The sequence below is a fragment of the Diabrotica undecimpunctata genome, chromosome 4 (assembly GCF_040954645.1).
Source record: "Diabrotica undecimpunctata isolate CICGRU chromosome 4, icDiaUnde3, whole genome shotgun sequence".
Taxonomy (NCBI): Eukaryota; Metazoa; Arthropoda; class Insecta; order Coleoptera; family Chrysomelidae; genus Diabrotica; species Diabrotica undecimpunctata.
In genome coordinates, this window is record NC_092806.1 from 141,934,742 (window position 1) to 141,951,929 (window position 17,188).

General features: G+C 32.0%; 1 protein-coding gene across 2 annotated transcripts in view; it reads right to left on the bottom strand.

Moving 5' to 3' along the window:
* LOC140438466 (nuclear factor interleukin-3-regulated protein-like) overlaps positions 1 to 17,188 on the bottom strand; it is a 55,858-nt gene that overhangs the window by 13,903 nt on the left and 24,767 nt on the right. Inside the window, exon 1 of one of the 2 annotated variants that reach the window (XM_072528137.1) lies at positions 4,369 to 4,473. The exons of the other annotated variant lie outside the window; for it this stretch is intronic. The gene's annotated coding sequence lies outside the window, so the exon portion shown is untranslated. Of the gene's footprint in view, positions 1 to 4,368; positions 4,474 to 17,188 lie in introns of those variants that run through there. 2 annotated transcript variants of the gene reach the window in all.

Genomic DNA, 17,188 nt, shown 5'->3' on the forward strand with positions numbered 1-17,188 from the left:
AGGCTACATGGTAGCACTTGGTATACAGTCATGCCTAAACTTGCAGCAGGATCAGGTGCAGAAACTTACAACAGGAACATGATGGTATTACACTGGTATGGACACCTGGTCACAGAGAAATACCCGGAAATGAAAGAGCTGATGAACTTGCTAGAAAAACATACTTCGGTCCATTGCTAATTTAGGAGTACCAACCAGCACTGTCTGCGAACAGAAAAAGCCTGACTCCGGAAATACAACCTCCATTGGAAAACAAAGATATGATGTATGCTGAACAAAGAATGAACATTCCTTTATTTTCCTTAAGAATAATTAGTAATGACTTTGATTGATTTGTTCATTTAAAATTACTATTCTAATCCCTATACACTAAAATCTCTCATTTAATGTATGACCCACGTTTCATTATATAAAGAAATATTAAATTATCAAAAATTTTAAATATTAGAATTTTTTAATCGCCAAATTATGATATTAGCAAACTATCAATTGTTTACGTAAGAAAATTAGCGTCCTAAACAACAAATCGATTTTCTGAAAGATTGAAAAATAATTGTAAGAACTAATTTGAAAATAATGCACATGCAATTATTGGACTAATTTAAAAGTGAAAGACAATAAAAGTGACTCAGGACTAATGAGATTAACATTAAAAAAAGCCTCTAACTATATTGGTAGATAAAGCGACATGTTTAAACTATTTTTAATAGAATGATTAGCGTTTGTTGCTAGAATTTGTATTTTAATCACTTTAGTTCTTTTTAATAGAATTATTATTATTCAAGTTAAAGAGATTTGATCCCAAAATCAAACTTGTTCTTAAAACATTTTTTTACAAACGCAATTTTTATGCTTTTAATTTGTTTCTAGATACTTGTAGTTATAATTATACAGGGTGACAACTATTGAGATATATTAATCTCGGGTGAATTAGACCAAAATGATGCTTCTGGACCAATATACTGTGATAAAAAGTTGCATTAGGAAAAATAGAGTGTTACATCATTTTTGAAGCGAAGCTTCTATTATAGAATTGTATTTTTTTGTATAGTAAAATGTTGAGGCGAGCGTCACGAAACTAGCACCACAAGATGGCGTCATCACGGGTAGCGTCATAGAATATGACATCGGTTCATGACATCGATTCACTACTCTCGATCTATTTGTTTCTAATCATCATATATTTTGCAAATTTGTTTAAAATATAAAAATATGTTAATAATAAAATTACTTTATTTCATTTTAAATATATTAAATTTTAAAAATACAGAAAACATAGTATGAAGCTCCGCCCTAGTCTACAGTACTGCCTAATGTTCCACTTTTTTTTACTAATAATTTCACTGTATATTAAATAAATAAATATAATTTAAACGTAATATTGGTAATATGCAGGAGAAACAATGAAAATGGTCAAAAAAGATGAAGAAGACTTAAGAATAGCGGAGAGGAAGATTATGAGGACCAATCAGAATAGAGCAAAATGAATATAGAAGTATAACAAACGCAAAGGTTAAGAGAGAACTTAAGGAAGACATCGTGACTAAAATAAAGCAATGCAGAGTTAGATGGCTAGGTCACATTTGGCGAGCAGGAGATGAAGCAGTGACATACATACATCCATAGAATGGTATCCAGGAGGAAGAAAGAGAAAGGGAAGACCAAGATCAAATTAACTGCAAGAAGTTGAAGAAGGGCAGGAGTCAGAGAAGGGAGAGGAAAAACTAGAGACAGGAAAAAATGGAGAGTTTTCGTCAAGAAGATAACATAAACAAAATGGACTGATCGACCCAAGAAGTAGGATATAGAAAGCATTCGCGGTTTAACCCCACGCTGGGGTGTTTAGCCATTATATATATATATATATAATATTGGTAATCTTGTTTAAACTGTTGAGTCATGAGAAGAAAATTTCAAATAATAAACAATGAACCAATTTGTAATACAAGCTATATAAGACACTAGAAATAATTTAACTGAAAAGAGGAGAGAAGGAAGGAAAGGAAGACGCTAAAAAATCTTCACTTGCCACATAGAGTTCCCGCGGAATTTTGTATTTTTTTCCCAAGAGTTCGCCTCTTTAATTATATGTTTTTGGCATAAACTAAAAAATGCATATGTATGTCTCCAAATATAGTAGAAGTCAAGCGGATTATGCTCAGGACTTCTGACAGCCATTTAAAATCAGTTTTTCTATCATTCCATCGTTGAGGAAGTGTGTCAGTAAGATCATTTTTAATAGCTAATGTGAAATGAGGTAAAGGTCCATTCTGCATAAACCACACTCTTACATCTAATGACTTGATTAAAAATATCACTAAGAGAATTTTGCAAAAACATAATAGATACGAATCTCTATTTAACACTTTAGGTAAATTCAGAGTAAATTTTGTACCGGATCTTCTGGGCCAAGGTCTATCGGCAGCGTGGTATACTTGTTTCCCTTTTGTATCATCAGACACGACTTACAGAAAAAGAGGGAATACGAAATATACCCATTTATATATCGGTCGTTGAAACAATCTTCTATTCTCTACGAAAATTTCTTTATTATTAAAATTCATGATCTTGTTGAGCACCAAACTAATTGGTGTATGTGAAGTTGCACTTCCGTCTTACTCTTAATAAAAGAAATAAAGCACCGAGAGAAGATAATATAGTTGTAGAAGCCGCAATGATTAGAATAGACAGACTTTTAGAGAATATAAAGAAATAATTGTTCAACTTATGTCTGCATCAAAGTAAAACATCTACAAGATGGCAAAGTGTACTTACCATTTTATTACACAAAGGGGCGATCCATAAGCGAGAATTACTGACCCATAAACCTGTTAAACCACCCCAGTTATTCACAAATAGTGAACCATATATAATATAATGCAACCATAACCGTAAGGCTATACAAAGATACAAAATACCTAAAAGTCAAAAGAGGAATCAGGCAAGGAGACACCCAAACTCTTTACGACAGTTCTGGCACATGCTTCCAAAAAATTGGAAATGGAAGCCCAAGGGATCAATGTAGTTGGGGAAATGCTCTCCCACCTACGATTTGAGGACGAAATCGTTTTGATAACACATAACTTCAAAGAATTGGAACTATGATTGAATGAAGTTGGTTTGAACATAAATTTTGGTAAGGAACACAATGATATAGTATTAATTCCTAAATATAAATACTTAAGCCATGAAGTGCAAATTGCTGGGGACACCAAACTGGTGAACTGCAAAGAAGAATAAACTTTAGCACGAACCGCATATGGAGCTCTATCAGACATCTTCAAGAGTAACATGCCACATTATTTGAAAAAGAAAATGTTACACCAGTGTGTGCTTGAAGTCATAACTTACGGCGTCGAACCACTTTCCTTAACCCAGGCTACAGCAACCAAACTTAGAGTAGTCCAAAGACCAATGGAGCGCTCGCTACTTGGACTGGTGATCTTACTCTACCAATTTTGATTGTTTCTGTCTATAAATCTCGCTAGAGCTAAATTTTCATGATGAAATCTGTGTATGGAATATTTTTATAAAACCAACGCAACAAATCGAAAATTGGAAAATGATTGAATAAGATGACATAAACGTAATCATTTTACACATGCCCATCAAGAACTATTCAAAAGATAATGACTACCGAATAGCTAAAAAAGTTCTGAAATTATTCAAAAAAAGCCGTAGGCAGAAAGACAGTATTATTTGAATCTCCTATTTAGCAACTGGATCCTAAAGAACTAGGATATGATAAAGGTATAAAAAATAATTGAAGAGGAAGAGAATATTCTAATCAGGAGAAGAAACGCTTCAAAGTTCTTAAGAATATTATTAATTACTATTCTAAAGTAATAAAAACAAATAAAAAAAACATATCTCATAGGTATCTATCAAAAGTACTATCTATAATGGAACAATAAGTTATGCCTGCCTAATTATAGAGTTGCCTTGGAATAGAATTATAGAGTTGGAAACTCACAGAGTGAATAATACAAAGAAAACCAAAAACAAGCTAGAAAGCTAAAAGTAGAAAAGAAATTATATAATATTTATAATATTGATTCTATCAAAATCAAAAATAAAAAAGCTAGATATTCGGTACATTCTTGAATAAAAAAAGAATATAATATAGAAAAACTCGTGTAACTATATCAAAACCAGGAAAAGTTTTAGAAATGAATTGATTCTACTAAACCAACGCATTAATACATATTTCATTAATACCAACGAATATAGACGCATATCAACATATATATGTTGATAGTACCTCCACTTATATATCATAAGAAACAATTTTTGATCATGTTACAAGTTACGTAAATTATATATTATGTTAAGCTTATTAAACAAGTGTGACACCACCAAGATACTTACAATATTTCACAAAAATCACCACTTTTCCAAGAAAAACGAAAGGATTATTAAACCGGTAGGTAACTACAGCAACTACTCTATTAACACAGATAGACTAAATGAAATATCCGAAAATTTTTTGGATTTATTTGTCAAATCTTTGGCAAACTGTTCTTGCAATTTCTTGACCAATAGGAATAAAGCTAGCACCCCCACTTCTATTTCGATTTCAGGCAATTGCAAAGCGGTTTGCGGTGAATTGGCAAAATTGGGGGTGGTTTCCGTACACAACGGTATACCGTTATGACAGCAAGTGTTATTAGGGCTGCCGGGTACCGTTTTGCATATATTTTTGGTTACCTGTTTTTATGACGGACAAAGATCGGTTGATTGGTGATTGTTTAGGGATTAAATTTGAGAAAGCCGATATTTTAATATGTAAATTGCTTCGGAAATTGGAAAAAGCCGACTATTTGGGTGTTTTATGGTATTTTGCGTCATAAGTACTTTAAGGAAACAAACAATTTGGCTTTAGAACGGTTTAAATCTATTTATAAGTTTCGACTTTTGTTTTGGAAACAGTTAGGGATAATATTTACTTCAAACAGATGCTTTACAGTAAACTATTACAATTTTATTTTATTACAAATATATTTTCTTGTAAAAAAGGGATAAATAACTGGTAAAATATGGATAGACTGAGCACTAGTGATGTAACGAATATTCGCATTCGCGAATATTCGCATATTTTTGTATATTCGCATTAGCATTTGCATTCGCAAAATTTGTGCGAATGTTTTGCGAATATAAATTTCAGAAAAAAAAACAATTTGAAGATAATATTAGGTTAACACAATAAAAATCCGTTTACTTTTATCCATTCAGATTATCAGCCCTCACTTTATTCTATTATTTGGTATGATGTAATTAAGTTTTAGATTCAGATTGATTTACACTTAATATCAATTAATTTCTCATTAGAAAACAAAAAATAAATGAAAATTCTTAAATCCGAAAATTTGCAAATGAGCTCGTCTTTTAAGACGGTAATCGTATCACCAATGTATTCAACGGATGAATCAAATCATTAAAAACAACTTTTTCAATAGTGGCGATTAAGGAAATTACAGAAGAAATAGAAACATTGACCCCATTTAATTCTTTGGTTACTTCTTCAAATTGTCCTAGTAAACCGATAAGTTTTTCAAGAATGATCCACTCTACAGAAGCTAGTTGGGGAATTTTATTATTTGCCGATGCATAAATACACGAAGACTCTTTGATTTGAAAAATACGTCCGAACATATAAAAAGGGCTATTTTATCAAGAAGCATATTCTAAATATAAAATAAGTCCATATTTCACTATAATTTGATTTACTCATGGTAATAAGTCATTGATCACACTTTAAATTCAAAATTCATTTATTTTTGTGTACGAGAAAACCAGTGCGAGCGAGATAACATTTAAGTTGCATAGATATTCGAATTCGCGTTCGTGAATTTTCAAAAAATGACATTCGTTACATCACTACTGAGTACATATAGACAAAATTAATAAATAATATATTGGGAAGTCATCAAATGATGACTTTTATTATTTTTTAAATAACAGCTATAAACATGTTAATCCTTTGACCACTGTAGGTAACTTTATTTGGTGCCCCTAGTTGATGTTTACTGATGGATACAAATGAATCCCATTTCACATACTTCTTCTTTTTATGTGGACATGACTCTGTCTGTTTTTAAATGTTCTTCCTATTGGGAAACGTCTCTTGCCGTCTTTACGACTATATTTGTTGTTATTCGGCTTATATGATCGTTACGTTCTATTCTTCTATTTCTTACCCAGATCTTAATGTTCTCTACCTTGCATCTACGTCGTATATACAGATTGAACGAATTTACAACGGATCATACGAAATCAATGTATTTCGGCTCAACTCCGCTCTAGGTGGTTGGCCAACAAAAGGTTGTCAATTAATTATATTATAAAAATCCAATACTTCAGCGGGCTGCTGGATTCTGAACTCATTCAAGAACAAGTCAAAACTCCAACCAAATAGGTTGCCTAGAATCACTGTGAAAACTAGACTACACAAGCAGTTATTATGCTGTCAAACCACTTATCGCTTCCTTATAGTCCAAGAGATAGAGCCGAAATTTTGAACTGATCAGTAATATGACATTTCTCTATTGTAATATATTCATTGTAACTGGGTTAAGACTTTGCCTTACAGGCGGACGCCCCTCGTGGTACAGAGGGTGGCTATACAGGGATGAAGTTGTAATTTTTTTCGGAAAAATTAACTATCGATAATATGGCTGAAAATTTGCCCAGAGTAAGATCTTGGTATAACTAGACGAAATCCCAAAGGGCGGACGCGAGAATGGATACATAAGGGGTGGCGGACAGGGGTGAAATTGCAATTTTTTGGGGAAAAATTAACGATAAGTAATATGTCCGCCATTTTCATGGCTCATTATTTAGCCCCTAAAAACTCTAAATCCAAAAGGGCGGACAGCTGGGTTGGTACAGAGAGCCATAAAACGGGGTCAAATGTACCACTTGCCTGCGCATTTTAGGTCTCGGTAACAATTTTCAAACTGATTTTATTATGATATTTTTATACCGATTGATTTGAAAATTTGTATGCTCACTTCTGTCACTATTCTGAGAAGCGTCAAGTAGAATTTTCCTCAAAATTTGCCAAAAAAATTTCCGTAAATGAAAATTTTCGTAATTTTTTGAGATAAAATCTAATTTGTAGAATCCTTTCGATTTTCTGTAAGTTATACCATGATTTTTTTCCAAAAATTTTTAAACGATTTTTCCGATAAAAAAAAATTTAGAAAAACTTTTTTAAATCATAATATTTTGTAGTTTTAAAATGATATTACGATAATGTTTTTTTTTCAAACTAAAGTCATATTTACTTTACAAATCACATTTTTTTCTTAAATATAAATATTTTACGAATTAATTTTTAATTGAATAAATGTTTGATATTTGATATTTTATTAAATTAAAGTAATTTTATAATGTTAACTATTAAATATTTTTGGTATAACAAATAGTAATTTTACTTATTTTTTATTACAATAAAAAGGTTTTTAAATTCATATTGCATAAATAATGGTTGTTCAGATATGAGAAAAATTTGATTTACTATTACATTAATAATCAAATACAAAATATTCTATTTATCAATTGGTAAAATTCAATTTGTAGAATTCCTTTAACATTTTACAAATAATTATTAATAAAAATCAATTTAATAGTGGAATTATCAATTTTTTAAGTTTTGAAATTTACTTTGTAGATATTTTCAATATTTTTTTTAACTTTCAAATTGATTGATTTTTTTTTCATTAGTTAATTATAATTTTACAAATTCTGTTTGGACATTAATTTTGCATCATTATTATTTTAAAATATTAAAATAATAATGATGCGCGTTCCATTTAGATCAGTAAATCTAGACGCATGCGCTAAATGTAATAAGTATCAAGATGCTTTTATCCAACTTGGTGGAACTGACTTCGATTGTAATGAAGTTTTTGAAACCTTAGAAACTTTCATATATAACTTATATGGAACAGGACTGACGAGAACAATTCCAAAAAGAAAAGTAAACGATGTCAGATTTTCACTATTTAACCGACAGTATAAGTTGCATCATGTAAACGAGCCTTTAAAAAAAAAACTAAAAAATTTCGATGCTTCAAGCTTACCACCATGTCAAGATGAATTACACCAACATCTACTGCAAGCCCATTATATTTCAAATATTTGGACAAATGCTCATAAAAAAGTACCAACAGAATTGATTGTTGAAGAACATGGTTGGGAGTTTGAAGATGAAACATATAAATTCAAATGGTTTAGTGGACCTCAGATGCCAGAATCAGTTCGAGAAGTAGTGATTGAAAATGAAGCAGATAATGAATGTGATATTATTGAAAGTGAAAGTGACGAAGATGATGAATGTGATGACATCAATGAGAGTGAGAAAAATGACGAAATTTTTAAAGTTTTTCTAAATTTTTTTTTCTTATCGGAAAAATCGTTTTTCCGATCGGAAAAATCGGAAACATCGGAAAAAAAAGTTTTGGAAAAAAATCATGGTATAACTGACAGAAAATCTGAAGGATTCTACAAATTAGATTTTACCTCAAAACATTACGAAAATTTTCATTTACGGAAATTTTTTTGGAAAATTTTGTGGAAAACTCTACTTGACGCTTCTCAGAATAGTAACAGAAGTGAGCATACAAATTTTCAAATCAATCGGTATAAAAATATCATAATAAAATCAGTTTGAAAATTGTTACTGAGACCTAAAATGCGCAGGCAAGTGGTACATTTGACCCCGCTTTATGGCTCTCTGTACCAACCCAGCTGTCCGCTCTTTTGGATTTAGAGTTTTAGGGGCTAAATAATGAGCCATGAAAATGGCGGACATATTACTTATCGTTAATTTTTCCCCAAAAAATTGCAATTTCACCCCTGTTCGCCACCCCTTATGTATCCACTCTCGCGTCCTCCCTTTGGGATTTCGTCTAGTGTTACCAAGATCTTACTCTGGGCAAATTTTCAGCCATGTTATCGATAGTTAATTTTTCCGAAAAAAATTACAACTTCATCCCTGTATAGCCACCCCCTGTACCACGAGGGGCGTCCGCCTGTAAGGCAAAGTCTTAACCCAGTTACAATGAATATATTCCAATAAAGAAATGTTATATTACTGACCAGTTCAAAATTTCGCGTCTATCTCTCTTACTATTAGGCAAGCTCCTCTTTCCTTTAAAGGAGACAAATAGTTGAACGATATTTTACACAATGTCTATCACCGGGTATGGATTTATTTTTGTCCAAGTTTTATATTGGTTCACTATTTCAAATGCAGTTCAAACAGACATATATTAAATTGTATGTTCCGTTTTAAATTCGTTCAATCTGTATGTACTTATAGCTCTGTCCCATAGTGTCTTATCATCAATTTTTTTAAGTATTTTCAGTTCTGCTGAATTTTTATTTCCACATATTGTTTCATTCAGGCAACCTGCAGCTCTGTTTACTCTATTCACTTGACCTTCTACTTCAGTTTTGAGCTTTCAGTAGCTAGATAATGTGATTCCTAGATATTTAAACTCCATCACTTGTTCTATTATCTTCCAGCTCCAATTTACATCTTAGTAAATGTGCTGTTATAACCATGCATTTTGTCTTTTTTTTTGGAAATTAAAATGTTAAATTTTCTGACGGTTATATCAAATTGGTACAGCATACGTTGCAAATCATCTTCACTTTGAGGGAGTAGTATTGGGTTGTCTGCATAGTAGATTATTTTAAGTTGTTTTTCTTCCATTTGGTATCCTTTTTTAGTTCTTACTTTCTTTTATTATTTCATCCATAATCAGGTTGAACAATAGAGTACTCAGGGAATTTCCCTGTCTTATCCCATTGAGCGTTTAATAGGGTCGGTTAGTTCTTTTTCTACTTTTACTTTTATTGTATTGTTTTGGTAGATATTTTCGATTGTTTTGATTATTCCTAGAGGTATCTCTCTCGCGTACAATAAGTGGATAACCTTTTAATTTGACCCGGTCAAATGCCTCCTTAAGTTCTGCGAAACATAGATATGCCGGTTTGTTGTGTTCTAATGATTTATCTTGCACTTTCTTATTATAAATATAGATTTGGTGCATGATCTTCCTGACCTAAAACCTTGTTGTTCTTCAGCTAGTGTTATAATTTCATTCAGTTTAATTGTGATCACTTCGGTTGTTTATTTTAGTGTTGTGTTTAATAAATTAATTCCTCTCTAATTTTATGGATCCGATTTGTCTCCCTTTTTGAAGAGAGGTATTAGGCTGCTTGATCTCCATTCTTGAAGAATTCTGTTTTGTTCTATACTTTTTTGGATTAGTTTTAATAGTTATTTGGTAAGATCTGGTCCTCCGTACTTTAGTAGTTCATTCGGTATTCTGTCCTCTCCTGGTGATTTTTTGTTTTTTAATTTTCTTAATGCTTTCTTTACCTCTTCCTGCTCAATATTTATTTCTTCGTTTGTCGTCACCTCTGGTGGTGGTGGTTCATTATCGTCACCTTTAGCAAATAGGGATCGAAAGTAGTCTAAAAGAAAGCTTTTACATACAAATGAGATATTTCAGTAATTCATAGTGTACTGTTGCCAATTAGCAACACTGATATCAAAAACAATGGAAATACCTTACCTCACATTTATTTATTGTGGCACGTGCAGGGTCATCTGAGTCTTATTTAAATTAAAATTAAGGAATACATTTTGCTATTACAAGCAAATAAGATTTAATAAATAAATATTAAATAGTAATTGAAATTTAAGGATTTTTTGCAAACAATAATTTAGTAGAGGCGTTGGTTCCTTACCGGAATTTTATATGGGATCAGAATTACTTATCATTGATAAACTTTTCGCTTTCAGTGAAAGAGAAGTAAACTTGCTTCTGAGTGAAAAAGTAAGAAAAAGCTGTACCTAATTTAACTAACTTACATACGATTACAGCATCTGATGAGTCTGACTATATTGCTGGAAAGTGCGAAGATGGAAGTGAATAAGGAATTCAAATAAGCGACGAAGAGGAGGAAGGTAATAGCAGTACTGAAAGATCAGATATAAACAGCGTTTTGAAACGCTATTCAATGAATGAAGAAAGTGGTAATAACGGGAATGGTGAATTTTGCACTGAATTGAATCCCCAAGTAAACACGAAGTTGATTCTACAAGGCAAGATTAAGGACAGGAGAGGTTCTGAACGCAGTTGTATATTCTGGCTGGCTAATCTTAGGAATTGGACTGGTCTATAACGTCAACTGATCTATTTTGAGCTGTGTGAATAGAATAAGATGAGACAATGTGATCGTTAAGACTAAGTCACTAGAAGATAGACACCTTTAGAAGAAAAAGAAGTACACACGGATGTTATAACTTCGTTGTTGTGAAAATATCTTCGAAAAATTTGACACTTTTGGAATTAAGCCGACAGCGTCCTGGGCTAAATGTGTTTTAAAAAGTTATTTCCTATTTGGGAAGTACTTACACTAACATAATGTCTACAGGGAAACTAAATTCCTGGGGTCTTACGTTGCCATGTAATTAATTCCTATTGTTTAAATATGTCAAATATGTCAAATATGTCAAATATGTCAAATATGTCAAATATGTCAAATATGTCAAATATGTCAAATATGTCAAATATGTCAAATATGTCAATTATGTCAAATATGTCAAATATGTCAAATATGTCAAATTTGTCAAATATATCAAATATGTCAAATATGTCAAATAACCTAGTTTTACCTTAAATATCCTAATTTTTAATTATCAAAAATGTAACTCAAAGGTAATCATATAACATTTAAATGGTTTTACCCATGTATTTAGTGGCTCTAAACATGTACATCCTGATAGCACTGCTGATGGAAAATTTATTCCAAAACGTTGATGTAGCCCGATAGTTTTGTTTATTATTATACCTTTTATAAAGGAATCTTTAAGTAAATTTTTTGACATAATGTATTTCATTATTTTATTAAATCTTTAATTATAAAGACTAACTGTACAATCATAACATTATAATTTGTATTTCCTCGAATATGTTCGCTATAATCACGATGTCTTAAGCGAATCTGATGTGGTTTAACTTGTTGCCATTAACTTTGATGCCATATGTTGACCAATTTGTAGTTTCAAAGACGTCTTTTAGGGCTAGATTAATAAGCTTTGGAGATATTACGTCGCCTTGTAAATCTCCTCTCTTATTAGGGATGGGATTTGTATTTTCGTCTAGTTGTACTATCGTAGTTGTATTTTCATATATATTATGTCTTATTCAGAGCTAACATTACTCAAATCTCTTATATGGCTGTGAAAGCTCAAAGCACTATCAACATTTTAAGCCTCTCAGAAGCCTTAGTGTTATGAATTTATGAAAGACTCTTGAAAATACCCCAGAAGAAAAATGTACGCGATGGGGAGTTTCTTCAAAGGCTCACTAAAAAAAGGAGAGTTGATTTCATAAAATAAAGTTTTACCTTTACCATCGGATTCAAAACAGAACAAAGCTTTTGAAATGCAGTATCAAAGGAAATGCAGAAGGCAAAAGTGGACTGGAAAGACTCAAACAAACGTGAAAAAAATATATGAGATCGGATTGGTTTGGACTCGCATTCATTACTTCGCTGAGATTGTAGTCAACCTTTAATAAAGATCGCACCATAATAAGAAGATAAGATGGTTTTTTGATATCCAGAACAAGAAGACAAGAGCCCGTCTGATCCAAACGATCTTCGATATCACTGAAGTTGAAGATTATTGTGTTTGCTGCCCATTGTTGTATCCCACACCCAGTCTAGAATTTTTGTATCCTGTAAAATTTGGTACAACTCTTTTGCTTGTCACAGAGTCTGAAGTTAAGGTCTCCATTGTAAATGCCTATTTCATTCAGAAATTCTCTTACTAGTGCATACCTGGTCAAATTCCCGTTTTTGTTCTCAGTTTGTTCCTGCCTATATGAAGCAGTTCCTCTTTTTCTACATGGTCCACCAATGAAGATTTTTCCATGTGTTTGTTTAGGGATTCCCAATATCGCTCATGACTGTCTTTAATCCAGTCTTCTACAGCATTACAAACTGCAGCCTTTGGTATTCACAGAGTTACAGCTGGTTTGTTCGATTTGTTCGATCAGACAAGATTAGGATTAGGTGTAATAATACGAAAAAATAGAAAGGTACAAGTTCTGTATAAAATTCCTAAATTAGAAAATGTGCCAAGCTATGCAAATGTATAAGAAAGTCAATAACAATTACATAGTAATTTCACAGATAAACATATTGAAAGATTTGGTGTATTTTCTTTGTATTTCATAAAAGATATAAAACAGTATTCCAAAAATTGTTTTTATGACTAATAATATAATTATCTTATAGATGGTATCGTATGAAAAAGAGCTGCTACTACAGCGGCTAATATTAGACTGTCTTGGTGAAGATGAACACAATAAGGAGGTAGTGAAAAACAACAACAAAGACAGCTAAGAGGATATTGTTCTGAAGCTATTTTCTTGTGGCATGTTAAAGTAATTACTATTTAAATGGGAATAAGCCACAATTAAAGGTTAAAGTACGTTTATTGACGTTTCAATTTCCACTTCGGAAATTGAAACGTCAATAAACGTACTTTAACCTTTAATTGTGGCTTATTCCCATTTAAATAGTAATTAAGCTAAGAGGATATACTAGAGACGCAAACAATATAAACAATATATTCTTATTCTGAGAATGAAATTGAAGATGAGGACGTAGAAGTCACTCCCTCACAAGTACCTTACTTGGTTGGAAAAGATAAAAAAAATTAAGTGGGCAAAAACCCCTCCCACACCACGAACAAGGGCAATAAAATTGATAACTCGTATGCCGTGTGCTGAACAGGTAAATATATTAATAATTTACAATGCTTGTTCATAAAACCAAGGTCACATGTACTACATATCACGCTTTTCACGTGCAAAAAAGTCCAATATGCAAGCAGAACATGAGCAATATATTAACTACACGAAGACAGAGTAAACACATAGAAAACAAAATCTTCAAAACAATTTTTGCAGGTATTAAAGAAGATAAAGGAGAATTAAATTGAAAAATAAATTAGTAAGTAAAAGATAATGACAGTTCAATTCATAAAAAAGCGACAAATATATTTTTTCAATTTTATTTTGGCTTAAGTAACTTTATGCATGTTTTTTAAAAGATTGATAAGTCAACTCAAGTTGTATGTATGAGTAAAACGAAATGACAGTTGTATTCTTGAATTATACCCTGTAGAAATGGGTCTCCAGAATAACTTTATTTGTAAATCATGTAAATGCTGCTATAATATCCGAAAAATATCGAAACTGAAACTAAACTCGGCCTAACCCGAAGTTTAATTTTGAAAACTAAAACCCCGAAACAAGTGATTCTACCCCAAAAGGGTTTCGCTTAGTATTGGAAGTTATGAACTTGTTATATCCGAAACTATTGCGGCTTTCGAATTTCCATATTATGTAGGTAAGTATCGTCACGGTGTGTACTAAAATTTAAGGAGCCGTGTTCTTGGTCAGAATGACAATGACATCTTTTACGAGGTATGCTGATTTATGACGTTTCGGGTGTGCAGGACTGGCTACGAGTGAAAAGTGAAGATGTGAAGTATTTTGTATATCATTTTTTGTTGTCATGTAGATTTTCTCAAATATATTTTTCAATATTTTTCTATCTTAAATAATATAAACTAGTGTTGCCCAAAATCGGTCTTGGTCTTGCAGTCTTGGTCTTGTTCTTGCGTTTTCGCAAGACCAAGGCCAAGACCGCCTAATTTTAGCAAGACCAAGACCAAGACTGACCGTGCAAGATTTACGCAAGAACAAGACTAAGCCTGCGAGACTCTTGCGTCTTGCAGTTAGGACGGAGTGTCGTTTTAGCGAGTATTGTAGTTCGGGTATATGCTTAAAGACTCTATGAGACGCAAAAAAATATGTAATAAAAATTTGAAAAACTGGACTTATGCGCATTACGAACAATACCATAAACATAAATCAAAATCATCAATCAAAATATTCATTAAAAACAACACATTTGACACGTGCTCAGAGGTCATAATTACAATGTAAAAATAAAATATTTGGTACATTCTTTTCCAGCATACGACTTCTTCGCTCTGAAATTAATTGTCCAGATTTTGAGAATAGCCGCCCTCTAATCATAAAATAATCTTGCATTGCTACGCCGACAGTAATATCGTATCGTATCGAAATTTTTTAAAAATATGTCACCTTGGCTAATAAAAAATATAACACTTATTATTACGGACACCCACTTAATAATTCAATTTTTTTCCCATTATAATTTAGTTAGGAGGAATCTAAATAAACAAATCTTATCGGCCTAAGACATTGTTTCTGCTGAGTGTGCGATGAGATTATTCGGTTAAACCAAATTTGCTGAAAGAGCACGACTAATATTCAAAAGTTTATTAATAACAGATAATGTCGCTTACAATGTAAACAAAATACCGAAATATTTAGAATAACGAAGTATCGATATATGATTCTCGGTTTGTTATTAGATACTTAGGGTATTGAATAGTAACGGACATTTATTGTAGTATGTAGTTACTTTTTCTACATCACTAAACTTCATTTGACAAATTTACAATTTGACATGGGGGACAAAGATTCAAATAGTTTTAGTCGGAGTAGTAAGCATTGGAATTATAGATCTTAGACCTAAAAGCAAATTTGAAGAGTTTTTCAAAATAATTCATGCATCTCAAATTGCTTTGTTTAAATTGTGCCTACATAGAAAGGTTAAAATGAAAATGAAAAACAGAAACACTTCAGGTTTAAGGAAGCATCTAATATCTTTTCACAAAAAAGAATTACAAATATTTCTTCCTGAAAAACCAAAATTCTGGTTCCTAAAAAAATGTTCCTACTACTTTATTTTGGTAAATTACTGTATTTATTAAGTAGATATCTCCTTAATTTAAAATAACTTCTTTTGATTATCATTGCTTTCTTACTTATTCTTTATTTTTTCAAGTTAGTTTTTTATATAAAAGTAGAGCTAAGATTGTTAATAACATTTATGTTGCTTTAATAAGTGGATTATAGTTTGTTATCTTATCACCTAAAGAATATGTGCCCTTGATACCTGTATGTTAATTTTTGCCATGTACCAATCTTTTTTAAGATTTCCATTTCATATATGGTGGAGGTTCATCAATACCTTTCTAGACAGAAAATGTTCTTTAAAATACAGTCTCAAGTTTATGTCATTAATTTGGTTTTTTTGTGTTTTAACCATGTTTGATTAACTTTCGTGGGGCATGGTAGATAGCTGGGTTAGTTAGAGCATAAGCACGGATCGCTTAAATCCTGGCTTCAAACTCCCGTTTAATAAATAGCAATAGTCTAATGGGTAACTGCAAGACTCGCAAGACTCTTGCTGCAAGACCAAGACCAAGACCAAGACCGGGAGTGCAATACCAAGACCAAGACCAAGACCAGGTGTATTGGCGCAAGACCAAGACCAAGACTGTCTCCAAGTCTCGTCTTGTTCTTGCATTTGGGCAACACTAATATAAACATTAATATTCTTCACAATTAAGTCTCGCGTAATCGTATATCATTATATCTTTTTAGAAATTCCTCTATTACTTCTTTCAGGAGCTTATATAGGATGGAGGAAAAGTCGCTTTACTGAAAATTATTTAAAATAAAATGCGATTTCAAAAATATAATTCATTTCAACAAATGTTCAAATCGTTTACCTTCTTGTTTAATACATAAATTACAGCGTTTGATGACCGAATTACAGATTGCTCTGCACAAACCTGCTTGTGTGTGCAATGAAAGGATCTCGGCTTAGACGTGTTTCTTTAATTCATCTAATTTTTTCGCTTTCGCTTGAACACTGCATTTTTATTATGCCACACAATGAAAAATCGCATGATGTTAGGTCACATGACCTTGGAGGTCAGTTTTGATTAATCCACGCCGTTCAATCCATTCCTCAGACGTATTGCTTAAAAAATCTCTTATTTGTAAACCATAGTGTAGTGGTGCATCATCTTGCTGCCAGATGAAAGGAATGCTTTCATAAGTTGAATTATTTTGCAATTCCGGAATCACCACCTCTCTTAACATCTCAAGGTATTTTTTAGCTGCTGCAGGAATACCTAATGGATGATAATTTATGACCATATGATATTCAAACACAAGCCTAAAATAGCACTTTCCAAGTGGGTAAATAT